Source organism: Punica granatum, chromosome 8 (genome assembly GCF_007655135.1).
Source record: "Punica granatum isolate Tunisia-2019 chromosome 8, ASM765513v2, whole genome shotgun sequence".
Taxonomy (NCBI): Eukaryota; Viridiplantae; Streptophyta; class Magnoliopsida; order Myrtales; family Lythraceae; genus Punica; species Punica granatum.
Window position 1 is genome coordinate 14,275,618 of NC_045134.1, and position 14,913 is coordinate 14,290,530.

The following is a 14,913-nucleotide window of genomic DNA, read 5'->3' on the forward strand; positions in this document are numbered from 1 at the left end:
AAGGTAAACTCAAACACACTGTTTCACTACTCTCTAAACCTCTCTCTAACTTGAATGTCGGAGGGGGCTCTCAGGCACCGCCTCGAGAGCCTTTCTTTATCTTGTAGGCCATGGGCGGCGGTTGGACTTGAAGGAGGACCCGGAGATCCTTCGTGATAGGGAGAGGATTCTGACCCGAACCTTTTTCCCGCATAATTGGCGCCGTTTGTGGGAACCGTGACAAAAAAAAAAAAGAAAAGTCATGAGAGAGAATGAGGCGGACGGCAATGCCGTAAAGTGTGGGCTCCACAATTATATAAGAACTTTCTCCCTTGCACTGGCCTTTTCTGTCAGCAGCCCAAGCTTTGGGCCCCTGCTGAACAGAGATGGGAACGGGTTCAAGTCCGGCAGCCGCGTCAGCTCGACCTCGCCCTCATCACCAACCGATTCCCTCACTCACTCCCCGTTCGGGCCTCGACTCCAACGCTGAACTCTTCTCCACCTCTGCGGTATCATCTCAAATCGCTCCAAAATCAAGTGCATTTTAGCTCGTGGCAATTGCTCCTCATGGCAACCGCTCTTTGCCTAACATTCCGAAATGACATTCAAGTCAAGCTCAGCCACGATCAGAGCTCTTCAGCTCACTGCACTGAATGGGCTGAATGCAAGTTATGGTGCATGTACACTTGTGAATGACTGAGACAAACACGTAGTCAATCATAGGAAGAAGAAACAACGGGCATAAATCCATATGGGGATCCAAGGCGCTTCACTTCTTCATCGTCTGAACTTTTTACCTTTCGATTAAGCATCTGAAAATCTCGGAGCTTGATGGGTAGCCTTGTCTCTCATTCCAACCCAGCTAGAAAGTCATTTTTATATATATATATATATCAAGGGGAGGTTTCTAATCGCTAGCAACTTCTCTCATCAATCTTACTACTTCAAATTATTTTATAACATCATCGATATGTATTATCGAAGTGATACACGTGATGGTATCCTTTATCATTAAAAGGGTGGTAGCTCACTTTAAATACTTTCATACATTACATTGATATCAAAGAGTCATTCTCAGACTTTACAGATTCCGTGGAGTCCCGAAAAAGACAAAGGTTATGGGATTGAAACTTTAGCATGCTGCAACGCACAATTGATCTCGTATAAGAATGATAATATTCTTTTGACTACGACGGACTCAAGTCATCTCTACGCCTTTGCATTCAGTCTCGGCAGGTCGAGTCTTCTCGCCTGGGACTTCGACCGACTACGACGGGCGCGAGAAACCTCTATGCCCTCGCATTCAATCCCAACAGGCTTGAGTTTCCTCGTTTGGGACTTCGATCGACTACGACGGGCTTGAGAAGCCTCTATGCCCTCACACTCAGTCCTGACCTGCTCGAGTTTCCACACCTAGGACTTCGACTGATTACGACGAGCTCGAGAAACCTCTATGCCCTCACACTCAATCCTGACAGGCTTGAGTTTTCTCGCCTGGGACTTCGACCGACTATGACGGGCTCAAGACACCTCTATGCCCTCGCACTTAGTCCAAACATGCTCGAGTTTTCTCGCTTGGGACATCGACAAAATACGATAGGCTCGAGAAACCTCTATGCCCTCGCATTCAGTCCTGACAGGCTCGAATCTACTCGACTAGGGCTTAGACCAACTACGACGGGCCCGAGACACCTTCACGCCCTTGCATTTAGTTCGGACAAGGTCTCCTCGACTGGGACTTGACCGACTACGGTGGACTCAAGACACCTCCACACCCTCGCTCTCAGTCTCGACAGGCTCGAGTCTCCTCGCCTAGGACTTCGACTGAGTGTGAGGGCATAGAGGTTTTCCTCGCCTGGGATTTCGACCAACAACGACGGGCTCTAGACACCTCTACGCCCTTGCACTCAGTCCCGACAAGCTTGAGCTTCATCACCTGAGACATCGACTGAGAACTACGGACTTAAGCACAAGCTCGAGTAACCTCGCCCTCTCGCTCCATCCCCACAGGCTCGAGTAACCTTGCTTATGGACGTTAACCGAAGACCACCTCGAATAACCTAGCCTTCTCGCTCTGTACTCAAAGGCTAGAATAACCTCGCCTATGGACATCGTCAGAAGACAATGGGCTCGACAATCCTCATGTTGTTCCCATAGGCTCGACGAACGAAACTCGCCTCGAACGACGACACCGCTTACGGGCTCCAGTATCCTCGCCCTCTCACTCCATCCCATAGGCTCAAGCGATCTCGCCTTGGACAATGACACTGCTTACGGGCTCGAGTATCCTCTCCCTTTCACTCTATCCCTACTGGCTCAAGGAATGAAACTCGCCTCGGACGATGACACCGCTTACGGGCTCAAGTATCCTCACCCTCTCACTCCATCCTATAGGCTCGAGCAAACTCGCTTTGGACGACACTGCTTACGAGCTTGAGTATCCTCTCCCTTGCACTCCGTACCTACTGGCTCGGCGAATGAAACTCACTCGGACGATGACATCGCTTATGGGCTTGAGTATCCTACCCCTTTCACTCCACCCCATAGGCTCAAGCGACCTTGCCGACGATGACAGTGCTTACGAGCTCGAGTATCCTCACCCTTTCACTCCGTCCTCATAGGCTCGACAAGCAATCTCGTCTTGGAAGACAACACTGCTTATGGGCTCGAATATCCTTGTCCTTTCAGTCCGCCCTAACAGGCTCGACGAACGAAACTTGCCTTGAACGTTGACACTGCTTATGGGCTCGAGTAACCTTGCCCGCTTACTCTGTCCCATAGGCTCCAGTGACCTCGTTTCGAATGTCAATACTGCCTACGGGTTCGAGTGACCTCGCTCTCTAACTTCATCCTGCAAACTTAAGCGATCTTGCCTTGGACGTTAACACTGTTTACAAGTTCAAGTGACCTCACTCTTTTACTCCGTCCTGTAGGCTTGAGCTATCTCGACTCGGACGTCAACGCTATTTACGGGGTTGAGTGACCTTGCCTTCTAAATTCGTCCCTCAGGCTCGAATGACTTTGCCTCGGACATCGACATCGTCTACGCGTTCGAGCATCCTCATCCTCATCACTTCATCCCTGCAAGCTCAAGTTTCCTCGCCTCAGACATCGATCAAGGACAATGGGCTGGAGAAATCCATGCCTTATGGCTCCATCTTCACGAGCTCGAGTTCCCCTGTCTCGAACATTAACCCTACTTATGGGCTCGAGCAATCCTCGCCCGACACCAAGACGCACAACAAGCTTGAATGACCTCACCTAAGGCATTTACTGACTAAGGACTCGAGAGCTACATACGTTATGCTATAAACATCCCCACAATACACTTTAGGGCAAGTGTCATATCCCAACTTTGGCCAGAAAAGAGTTATTTTCGTGCCGACAAAATGCCGCTCTGAAACCGTGGGCAAGTGATATATAGATATTTAAAGTCCATGAGGGACTGTAGGCTCATCGATAAGGCCCAACCGATTTTCACATACATCATCTTCATTCTTTGCCTAAATAATAAAATTTTTAGGGTAAACTCAAACACACTCTTTCATTACCCTCTAAAATTCTCTCTAACTTGAGCTTCAGAAAGGGCTCTCGGGCACCACCACGAGAGCCCTTCTTTATCTTGTAGGTCAAGGACGGCGGTCGGACTCGAAGAAAGACCCGGAGATCCTTCGTGATGGGGAGATGATTCTAACCCGACCCTTTTTCCTGCATCAAGTCCCAATGTTAGCCTTCTATCCATTTCTGTCAAAAGTCTCTATTAAGTCCTTGCGTGGCACATTTCCTAGCCCATTATTGCTGATGTGGAAATTAGTTGGCAATTTGTGGGTCCAACACTCATCTCACAGCCCCCATTTCTTTCCATAATGCTATGAAAGAGGGCGATCTCCTCCTTCATCCAAGACCTCATGCCTCTCTCTCTTCCATTCATCAAGCTCAGCACAACAGTTCTTTCTTTCTTTCTTCCAGTCATCAAGCTCAACACAATAATTTCCTCTTCCCTAATTCCCTCTTTCTCCATTTTTACACAAAATGATTCAATCAAAACCCTAATTTCCACTTATCATCATGATAATCGAAAAAGAACATATAAACTGAGGGAGAGAAATGCTAGAACAAGCTATTGATTACAATACAGCCTTCCCTTCATGGCTCGTGTTCCTCTTGTCTCAATCTTTTCCTTCTCGAGCTCTTTCCTCTCCTCGCCATTGGCCGAGGACATGCAAAACTGAGCAAACAAAGGGAATGGCAATGATACAAAGGAAACGACATGACCATCCGAAATGAAAGCCAAAAAATAAAGTGGCCACCATATCATCCAACATTGGGAATCAAGAAACATATTGCATAGGAGGGTGAAGTATAAAAATATTTTACAGAAACAAATTTAGCAGAGTGCTTCTAAAAAAGCTTAACCAATGGCCAAATCTATCACAGAAGCACAACTCAAAAGGAGCTTTAAGTCTATCCATTTAGCAATGAATGACATCCATTGTCAAGTAATCAATCTTGACTCAAGAGCTTTACCATAGAATGCACATCATCGATCTAAGGCATTAATATGACTCTCAAACCACATAATCAGATCTGCTACAACAACATCTAATTCCAATAAATGATAAAGGGAGCGAGAGAAAGAGAGAGAAATCCAACACCTCCCTCCCTTTCCCACACATGGCAACCAAACCTAACACCTCGACGACCTTCTCAAGGCATGAATCCATGATACCGAGCAGAATTAGGACAACTGCACTAGCGATGGCCCGCTTCCTATTATTAGAGAATGAACAGATAGCAAACAGAGCAGTCGAGGCCTCCTTCTCCAAGCCGTTTTCGTCCCTCCGAAGGGCAATCAGAGATACAACTGCAAAAGGGCACTCCCTAATTAAGGCCTTGTTCACCTCCACAACTGCAAGGCTCGTGATGATGATGGCAGTGAGGGCTTTACAGCTTGCCAAGTTGCCCCTTAGTGCAATCGCTATCTTCTCGATCGCCCCTTCAATGACGAACACAACTCTGTTGTCGTAAATGAGGATGAGGTTGAGCACCAAGCTAAGTGCTTTCTCCTGCATGATGGGGTTGTTGGAGTCTATGCAACGGAGCACCACTAAGATGGTATTGGACTTGGAGAGGCAACGAAGCTTGATAAGGCCGGAGAGACAGTCAAGCTTCGAAGCGACGTCCGAGGACTAGGAGGTTAGGTGGAGATGAGGGCATGAGGGTCTTGCTGGGAGGACAACAAGGGGGAAATGAAGGAAGACGATGGAGTTTTGGGGGGAAATGAAGGTTATGGGTGATAGGTGAATCCTAGAGATTGTCAGTTGCCTTCCATGTTATCATTGGTAGGCCAGTCAACGTGCCACATAATCACTTAACAAGATTATTTGACGGAACTTGACATAATGATAGACGTGAGACGAAATTCCAAACCACATGCTTGTTTATGTAATTATTTAAAACACGTGCAAGATGTGGAAAAAAGAGTAAGTCGCATGCCTATTTGTGAAATTAACCCTTTTAATGATACTAAGACCCTTGTTTTCAAATTGGAGAGTGGACATTAAGGCACTTGTCCATTCTTTTTCCTTTTCTTTCAAACCTTTCAATTTCTATTTTTAAAATTTTACCCACAAATTACAATTTTTTTTTTCATTTTTGTCAATTCTTTTGATTTCTTCTTGCATCATCCAAAGTGCGATATTTAGTAAACATTTTATACCCTTGATATAATTAATCCTTAACTATCCGTACATTAATAACTCTTGTTTACAAATTGGAGAGTGGACATTAGGACACATGTGCCTTCTTTTTCCTTATTCTTTCTGACCTTTGATTATCTAAATTTATAATTTTATGTACAAATTACAATTTTCTTTTCATTTTTGACCCTTCTTTTGATTTCTTGTTGCATCCTCTAAAATGTTACATTTAGTAATCTTTTTATACCGTGATTAACCATTAACTATTTGTACAATAATTAATTAGAACATGTCACGTCTAGTAAAGGTGGAGTTAAGGATCATTTTGATACTTATACTTAACCATTTAACCATTAACCATTTCTTTTTTTTCTTTTATTTTTTCTGAAAATTGTACTGCAACAACTTTTGTCTCTATAAAATTGTGATAAATAATGATGAAGTGAGTGCTATTGACATGCTAGAATATTTCTCTATTACGATGTATTTGGTTCTAATCGATCCTTTAGTTCTTTCGTCTACTTTTCTTTTTTTTTTGTTTAAATAAAAAATTATTATTATTATTATTATTATTATTATTATTATTATCTACTACTACTACTACTACTACTATATCGTTCTTTACATATACTACTACTACTACTACTACTACTACTACTACTACTACTATATCGTTCTTTACATATGTATTTATATATATATATATATATGTTTAAAATAACGTCACAACTCAAAAACTTAGTATATATGGTATTATAAAATGAGTTAATTCCTTTTTTTGTAAATTAGTTAAGTTCATTTTCATTAACTCAAGTATCTATAATAAATAAAAACTATTTAGATAGTTTCTTAACCACCTATACTTGAAAAGTATATTTATCTTTCTTACTATACATTAATATCAATCCATCTTAACCTCAAGGAGTCACATGACTTCGTGGACTTTCCCTTTATTAAAAATTTCTTTTAATTTCTATTACTTACTACAATCTTTGATTTATTTTATTGTTCATTTTAATCTTGCATTTTTTATTCGGATACATTCCTCTTTTTTTCTCTTCCTTTCATGTAAAAGCTATTTAATAATTATTTTTAAGTTTTTATATAAACTTTTACATTTTCATATTATCTTATAATATCATTTAATTATGTTTCTCATTTATTTTTCCTTGACATTCACATATGTTCAAAAAATTTAAATAATTTTGAAATTAGAGTATTCAATTAGTTTCAAAATGAGTCAGTCCTATATTGATTTGTTAATATACTTTCCAATATACTAATATCCGTTCTCACACTTTATCGTATGAAAATATTAATTGTTGATAAAAATAGTTATTGGAGGTCCGCGGCATGGCGCGGGCTCTTTCCTTGTTCATATGAAAATATGTGCTAATAGGATAAATTGCATATAAAATCACATAATTTGGTTATATTTCAAAAGAAATCAAATATTTCAAATTTGAAAAACAAAATCATGTGATTTCATATGTTTCTCAAATCAAGTTTACTCGTCATTTTTTCCACATTTAAGTGGGATTAGGGCCCAATTTTTTTGTTAAAAAAGAAAGAATTATGAAGTTAAGTTTAAATTCCAAGTTTATTAGTTCTCAATAAAGAAAATTTCAAATTTATTTGCATTATTTGATAGCCCCAGCTGATATTATTGTTTTATATACATAAACTGTTCTTTCCCTTTTTCTATTTGCCGCTTAACTTTTTCATTAGAGAGACATAATCAACCAAATTCACTTGATGAGAGCAGAACAGAGCTAAATGTTGCAAATTATGAAAACATCCACACTATGAAAATTCGAGATTAACAAAAACCTTATGTCAGTGACACGTTTCTCATTTTCAATTAAGCTCAAGTTTGCCCTAAGTCTTTGATTGAGATCTCATCTCTCCTTTTCAGCCCATTCAATGCAAGCTCTTGTCTCCGATGAAGTAAATTTGGCCGATTGTCCCTTGGATCAACCGATGTTATGAAGGTCATAATATAACGTCCTTTGCACCCATTGATCCTTGAGTCCTAGATCCACATCTGCGAGGCACATCGCATAATATAATTTCCTATGCTTTCAAGATAGTTTTCTAACTATGCAAAATGAAGAGAGTTGTGAATTTTTCTTATCTTTTAAATGAATTGCATATTCATGATGCATTATTATGTTTTGATATCTATTGATTACATATCAGAGAATAAAAATACAGTCTTGCAAAAATATTTTATATGATCACAAACAACTCCATTAAAGATAAATCTTAAAGCTATATTCATACTTGGTTTGGGAGTATTGTTACTAATATAAAAATGCTAAAATATAATTGTTAAAAAACAAATGTCAACCTCAAAATAAGTTAGAATGCTCGGGAGATAAGATTTCCAAAATGTAAAACATCGTAATTGATCCTTGAAATAGAAAATAAGTAGAAGTAACTTTCATGAATGGTTATTAACCTCATGGATAGAATCACATTTGTAATTGCTAAAATAATCAAAATCATGATTTTTTGAAATATTTCATGAAACGCTCTTTTTGTTAAGAAAATATTGAAAAAATATTTATCCAACCTCTTGTCGTTCTCTGCATCATACTCGCAATCATATTTTTTCTTCTTTTTATATTTGTACCTTGGTATATGGAAGAGCCTAATAGACCCTAACTAACGCAATTCAAGCGGAATCCATCCTTTTAAAGAGTAAAATTCTCCCGATTAAGGATTTTGATTTTCTCCATATTTCAAGTTTTCTAATTAGTCGAGAAATGAAAGAACAATTGACAATGAGCCTAACTTTGTTGTATATATGGTAGGATCGTAAACATGACGAGATCTCCTTTAATATATTGCACGTATATTAGCTCTGATTATGATCATTAGGCCCAGAATTTGGGATACTATAATGCTTTTTTTCATAGAGTGGAAGGAGTCTGATCTTACTCGTTACATCAGGATCCATCATTTCATATGAATATGAATATGGATGTATGTCGAGACAAGTCCCAAAAAAGCTTTAAGGTTATAATATTTTAGAAGAAATGAAAATTTTCATATTAATCATATCAAAATTATCGAAAAAATCACTTGATTCATGTTTTCTACGGAAAAAATTTTCATCTCATTTTGAGATCGGACGGTTCACAAAAACTATCAAAATCAGAGTACCGAAAAGAAGAATAATTATTTTTTATCTGAAAATTCACCACCTAGAAAAAATTTGAAATTTTGTGTGGAGCTTTATAATAATGTCAGGAACGTGTGGTAAACGTTTCACCTCATTTTGAGATCGGACAATTCACAAAAGTTATCTAAGTCACAACACTAAAAAAAGATGTAAATATTTTTTATTTTAAAATTCACCACCCAGAAAAATCTGGAAATTAGTGTGGAGTTTATAATAACATCAGGAACATGGGGTAAAAGTTTCACCTCGTTTTGAGATCGTACGGTTCACAAAAACTATCAAAATCAGAACACCGAAAAAAGTGATAAATACTTTTTAGGGGAAAATAATCCCATGTATAGCAGTTTTTACCTTATTTTCACTTCCTATCATGATTTTAACAGTTATCATGATCTAGCACGAATCACCATTTTATTACTAGATTTATCACGCCGTTAAACTCCATCTAACGGTGTTTAATGGTTTTTAGATGGAGTTTAACGGTGTGCTAGATCCGAGAATAAAATGGTAATTCGTGCTAGATCATGACAACTTTTAAAAACGTACTATGAAATGAAAAAATATATATATACATATGAATATAATATATATATATATATATATATATATACATATGAATATAAAGGACATTTCAACTTCTATAACTATCAACTTTTGGAGTTTCATGGTAATGTAACATGATAATAGCAAGCCATTTGACGCATAGTGATTGATTGGGATTCCAAAAGTCATTCAACTCATTAACTTTCTATGTTCTACGTGGCATTATCCTATGAATTGCTTTGACTTTTATAATTTATATTTATATAGATATTAAAAGTCAAAGGAATGCATGGGAGAATGTCATGTAGGACGAATCTATACTCAGGTTGAGTGGCTTTTTAAGTCACTACAAATGAAGTGTAACAAATGGCACAACATCATGATGCCACTTCATTCATGAAAGTTAAAAAGTCTTAACGAATTGAAGTATTAAAATTCCTAACGCATGGAAGTTCAAAAATTTCTGACTTATGGGAATCGTAAAGTCCCCTAACTCACAGAAGTTCTAAAGATTCCAACTCATTGAAATCGAAACCACATCAGTAATGGAAGGCAAAAGCTTTGCTTCTAGATGAGGATCTATTTTGCTCGCTTGATTTTCTTAATCGTGGACTTCGTTGCTCCCGGACCACTTGAGCATTTGGCACGAAAAAGTTTGAGGTAAGGATACAAATTTTAATAAAACATGCAAATTTTACAATTTAGATTTTGCATGTTGGGCAGAACAAACGGAGTAATTATATTTCATTTTTAATATCAGTCATTTTTTTTGCTGAATAATGTAATTTATTATTAAGCAGAAGTGTTTACATGGGGCCTACATATAGGTCTGATTACCCTTCAAAAGTACAAAGCAAATAAGAATTTGACAGCAAGCCGAATTGGCCGAGGTCATGAGCAAGGGAGTTATCTGTTATAGGGATCCAAGAACATAACTAGTCCGAGAAAAGTTTAAGAATATTAGTTATATCTGAAACTATACTCCTAATTTCCCACGACAAGTTTTGTGGGAACAAAATGGCATCAACTAATATCAAAGCGTCGTAGTGTAGCCATATCTTCTTCACTTCCCTATCTACAACGATGTTAAGGGCTAGGAGGACTGCTCGAGCCTCTTTTTTAAGAGGTTTGTCTTCATGTGTGATTTGGAATCATGATAGCTCTGGTGGGTTGTTTGGATGTTGAAGAAGTCCCAAGAGACATGATCTGTTAATGTTACATGATGCATCTGTACTGATGATGGTCCACTCAGATCCTGTGGACTCCTGTGCAGTTTCAAGTTGCAGAGATGGTGTGCGTCCTGGTTCTCAAACAATTTTAGCTTGCGCATGTCCTCAGCTTTTTCATCTAGCTAACTTAAATTTAGTTTCACAGACTTCAAAGCCATATGCAGAAATGCATAAATCATTCTCATATGAAACTCAGCACAAAATTTTCGATAAGCAGTATAAATCATTAATCATTCTCCCACATACTTATATGATACTATATATGTTCCGCTTAACTAATTAAGCTATATCACACAGTTAAACAATCTGTATTGTTTCTTCGATGCACTGAAGACTCCAGGCATATGACCATAATGATAGTCATCCGCATATGTTCATCACAGGCCCTCGTCTCTAGATCTCTTCCTAATTCTTCAAAAACTGGCATTACCCATGTCCGTGGCGCTTGACTTTTCCGGTGTTCGATTTGGGCATAAGTCTTTCTTAGAAAACTTGCCCCAATATTGTTTAAGATGAACGCTTGATAATTAATATGCCCTATTCCTATGTTGAAATCATAGGAAAACTATACTTTGCAAGAACTTACCGAAAATAAAGTGTCAAAACACAGTGGCCTGGTGAACACCAGAGTTACTAGAAACAACACCTCAATTTATTGACTGACATTGATCCTGCTCAGGCGTTGATATGGCTCTAAACTTTTATAATGGATACTTTTAAGGAAAAAAAATTAATTTCTATATTTTTCTCAGATTTATCACGAAAATGTCGTGACGTTCATGTCTGTGGCTCCTGCTATATCGTTATTAAATGACCAAATCTAACAAATGTGAACAACATGACAGATTTATGGTAAAATTAGACCCATTTGATTTTATTTAAACTTTTAAAAGTGTTCTATAAATACAGACAAACCTAGAACCCCGTTTTTTTTTTTTTACGATTTACTTTTTGTTGTTAATGACCAATTATCTATTATCTATCGTGGCATGTAAGGTATTTTGATTATCAATGTTTGAACTTCAGGCCACAATTCATGTGCTGCCTTTCTAATGTAAGCAATACATAATAACTGTGTCTGTACATACTCCCGAAATGAATAAGCAACAATAGTTGGATGTGGGGGGGGGGGGGGGGGGGGGGGGGGGGGGGGGGGAGGGGAGGGGGGAGACACTATCGCTGTTCTGTTCATTGACAAGACATGGCTTCTTTGCAAAAAAACCAGTCGGCTTTCATATAAATGCTTTTAACAGAAAACAAGCATTGTTTAGATAATAATTGAAATATGAATTAGGGATCATCATGGAAGATGACGGGTCTTTTTCATAACGAAACTCTTTAGAAAGTGCCAATCTCCAAACCTTTCGTAAGAGAATTTAGAGAAAAATATTTAAACCCATCTTACTATGTTAATGGGTTCCTAACAGAGATCCTTTTCTTTTTTTCCCTAATACCTACTAATAAACTCTTAACACTAAAAATAAATAAATATTAAAAAGCGGTAAAAAAAAATTGATATTCAATAACAGGAATTTCAAGAATAACAATGCTAACTAAATTAATTATATAAGTTTCAAAAGAGTTATCACGTTGTCTTACTTAGAAGAAGTAAAAAATGAGAAGAGGAGGGTGATTAGAACCCTCATTGAACATATGTTAGTTGATGAAGCTAATAGTCTTGGGGTAATCCAGTAATTATACACCTTAACGGGTCTCGAACGGGTTTTGATGAAAAGTATGGGACCATTTCCAAACCCTACAAAGTTTTGATCATGAATCACTAAACTTGTCCTGTGGGCCATGAGTTTGCGGACAAAATCTCTTAACGGTCTATTAGGATTTGAGATGGGTTAAAAGCACATTTACACAAACCCATGATCATCTCTATTCTCTAACATGAATCATTCTTCAAACAAAATTACATTGTTCACCTCTGACCAAGATATTACTTGACGAGGGAGATCAATCGAAGTGGATTCATGAGATGATAAGTAAGAGATACAAAAAAATCCTTATCATTCAGTTGCAATCCTTATACCAGTAATATTAATGGTACGGGCAATGGATAGGAAAAAAAAATGCAATTCTGCGACATCCTGAATTACATTGTTCTGTTTTTATTCGCTTCTCGATCTATACAGGATTAAAATTGAAATACTACTTGTGCCACACAACGATCATACTATTAGAGAAAACCGCACGAAGCATGTTTCCTTGTCTTCATCATCTTTATGGGTGGATCCAACTGCATTGGTCCAGGGGACTCCGACAGTTGAAAATGATGCCAAACTAATTCTATATAGATATAGGCAATTTAAGAGGAGTGGATAAGCAGGCGGGCTTTGGATATGAACTAGACGTTTTTAATGGATAAGAATTTTCTATGGTTAAATTAGGATGTTTGACGACATATCATATGTGGTCGATATTTTGTCCCCGTGCAGCTCTTCAGGAAAAAAAAAAAAAGGAAAAAAGAAGAGCATGGCTGGTTGTAGTTGCAAATTAAATGTAATAAAGGGTGTCCGGTGGTGGCCTTTCAAACTGTACTAGGTGCACCCGAAGTAATGAGTCAGTTTGTCAAAGTAAATAAATTCATTACCAGCACAGGTCCACCAGGTGAATATATAGTATATGCAAGTTTTTTACAAGTCATGGCAACCACTGATAATATATATGAAGCTTGTAACAGATTAAAACATTACTGTCAGTGTGATGGTCGAATTTTTCCCTTTTCTTCAGAGCCGACATCTCGCGAGCTTTTGGATTTGATATAGGTCTAGACTTCCTTGGCTGACGGTTGATACGTGCGGCCTTCAATCCAGCAACGTACACCAAGAAAGCATGAGGAGAAGTCAAAGTAATTGGGGTTACGGACTGAAGATGACCCTTCGTTGCATAAGCAAGCATCGAATTGAGAGAAATTTATGAAAACAGATCATGCGAGTGAGAGTCATGCAATGTCATCTTCGTCCATTTTCTCGATTAGTCTAACCGACCATGAAGGTCCATTTCCGTCCATTTTCTCGATTAGTGTAAGAATGGTCGGGCAAGAAGTTCTTCTTACCCCTTTCTTCTTATCACGATGGATGAGGACTTCATCATACCTGCATCTGCGATAAGTGCGCCCTTTCACCACCTCTCTTCCCCCAATGAAGGGACGTTTCATAATTATAAGTTGTGTTTTTCTTTCCTTCCGATGAAACAACGAGCAAGTATACTCAACTTATTAGTGGTGATTTCTCATTTGAGTGTTGACTTGATCCTCATCACGAGATGCTTTTAGTGGATTTAAAGATAACCAATCCTCCTTTAAAGAGGGTCAGTGGAGCTTGAGGCGTAAGCCCAATCAAACCTGATAGATCCTCTAAGGTCGGTGAAGATACCAGTGAAAGGCAGGATCGATTTGAAAGCTTGAAAGCTGCACGAAAAGTGAAGACCAGCTGGCTAATATTTGCTTGAACCAATTTTGTAATTGAACCGAGATATAGATTGGTGGAAGGATCAACTATGGCCGGAGAGACTCGCCTGGTGTTACGAATTAGCTGCCAAGGATGGTCTAAGCACACCATTGATGGTGCAAACTCCCATGGGCCATTGAATGGCTGTATTCTTAACACATTGCATGTCAATGAAATTTGCAGACTGGATTTTGCGATAGGATAACTTGATGTTGGAGAATTAGCTTTCTAGTTGAATGTCGAAAACAACGGACCCATCATTGGACTTGAATAGAAGGAGTGTTCATAGGCCATATGAAAGATGCGATGCTGCTCGGGGTTTGCCTTTCCCGACCTCCCAAATGCTGAGCTAAAACTAAGAAGAGCTTCGACTTATCAATGCTAGAATATCAAACAGTAGTTTGAACTAGGTTGCCTACAAAAAGAACTGATTCTATTTTCTCCAAATGCACCTGACTAGTCCACTTCTTTGTGAAAGTCGAAGACATGTCATCCACGTTTAATCAAATAGTTCTAGATTTACAAGAATTATCCTGTGACCTAACTCCAAGGAGCTTGAGCAGTGTTGCGAGGCACAACGGCCAAACCAGACCCTTTAATGTTATGACCCAAATTTTTTTCTTTTTGGTTTGACAAAAAATGAAAGAAAAGATATATATTATGTCACAATTTCATCAATGGTATTTGTCTGTCGAGGAATATTTATTTATTTTATCGCCAATTAAGTCTCATTACATGACTAGTTGGGGCCTACAGAAGGAAAATGCCCAGATGGTCCACATGGGAAACCTCAATATTAATTAATTAATTAATGGAGA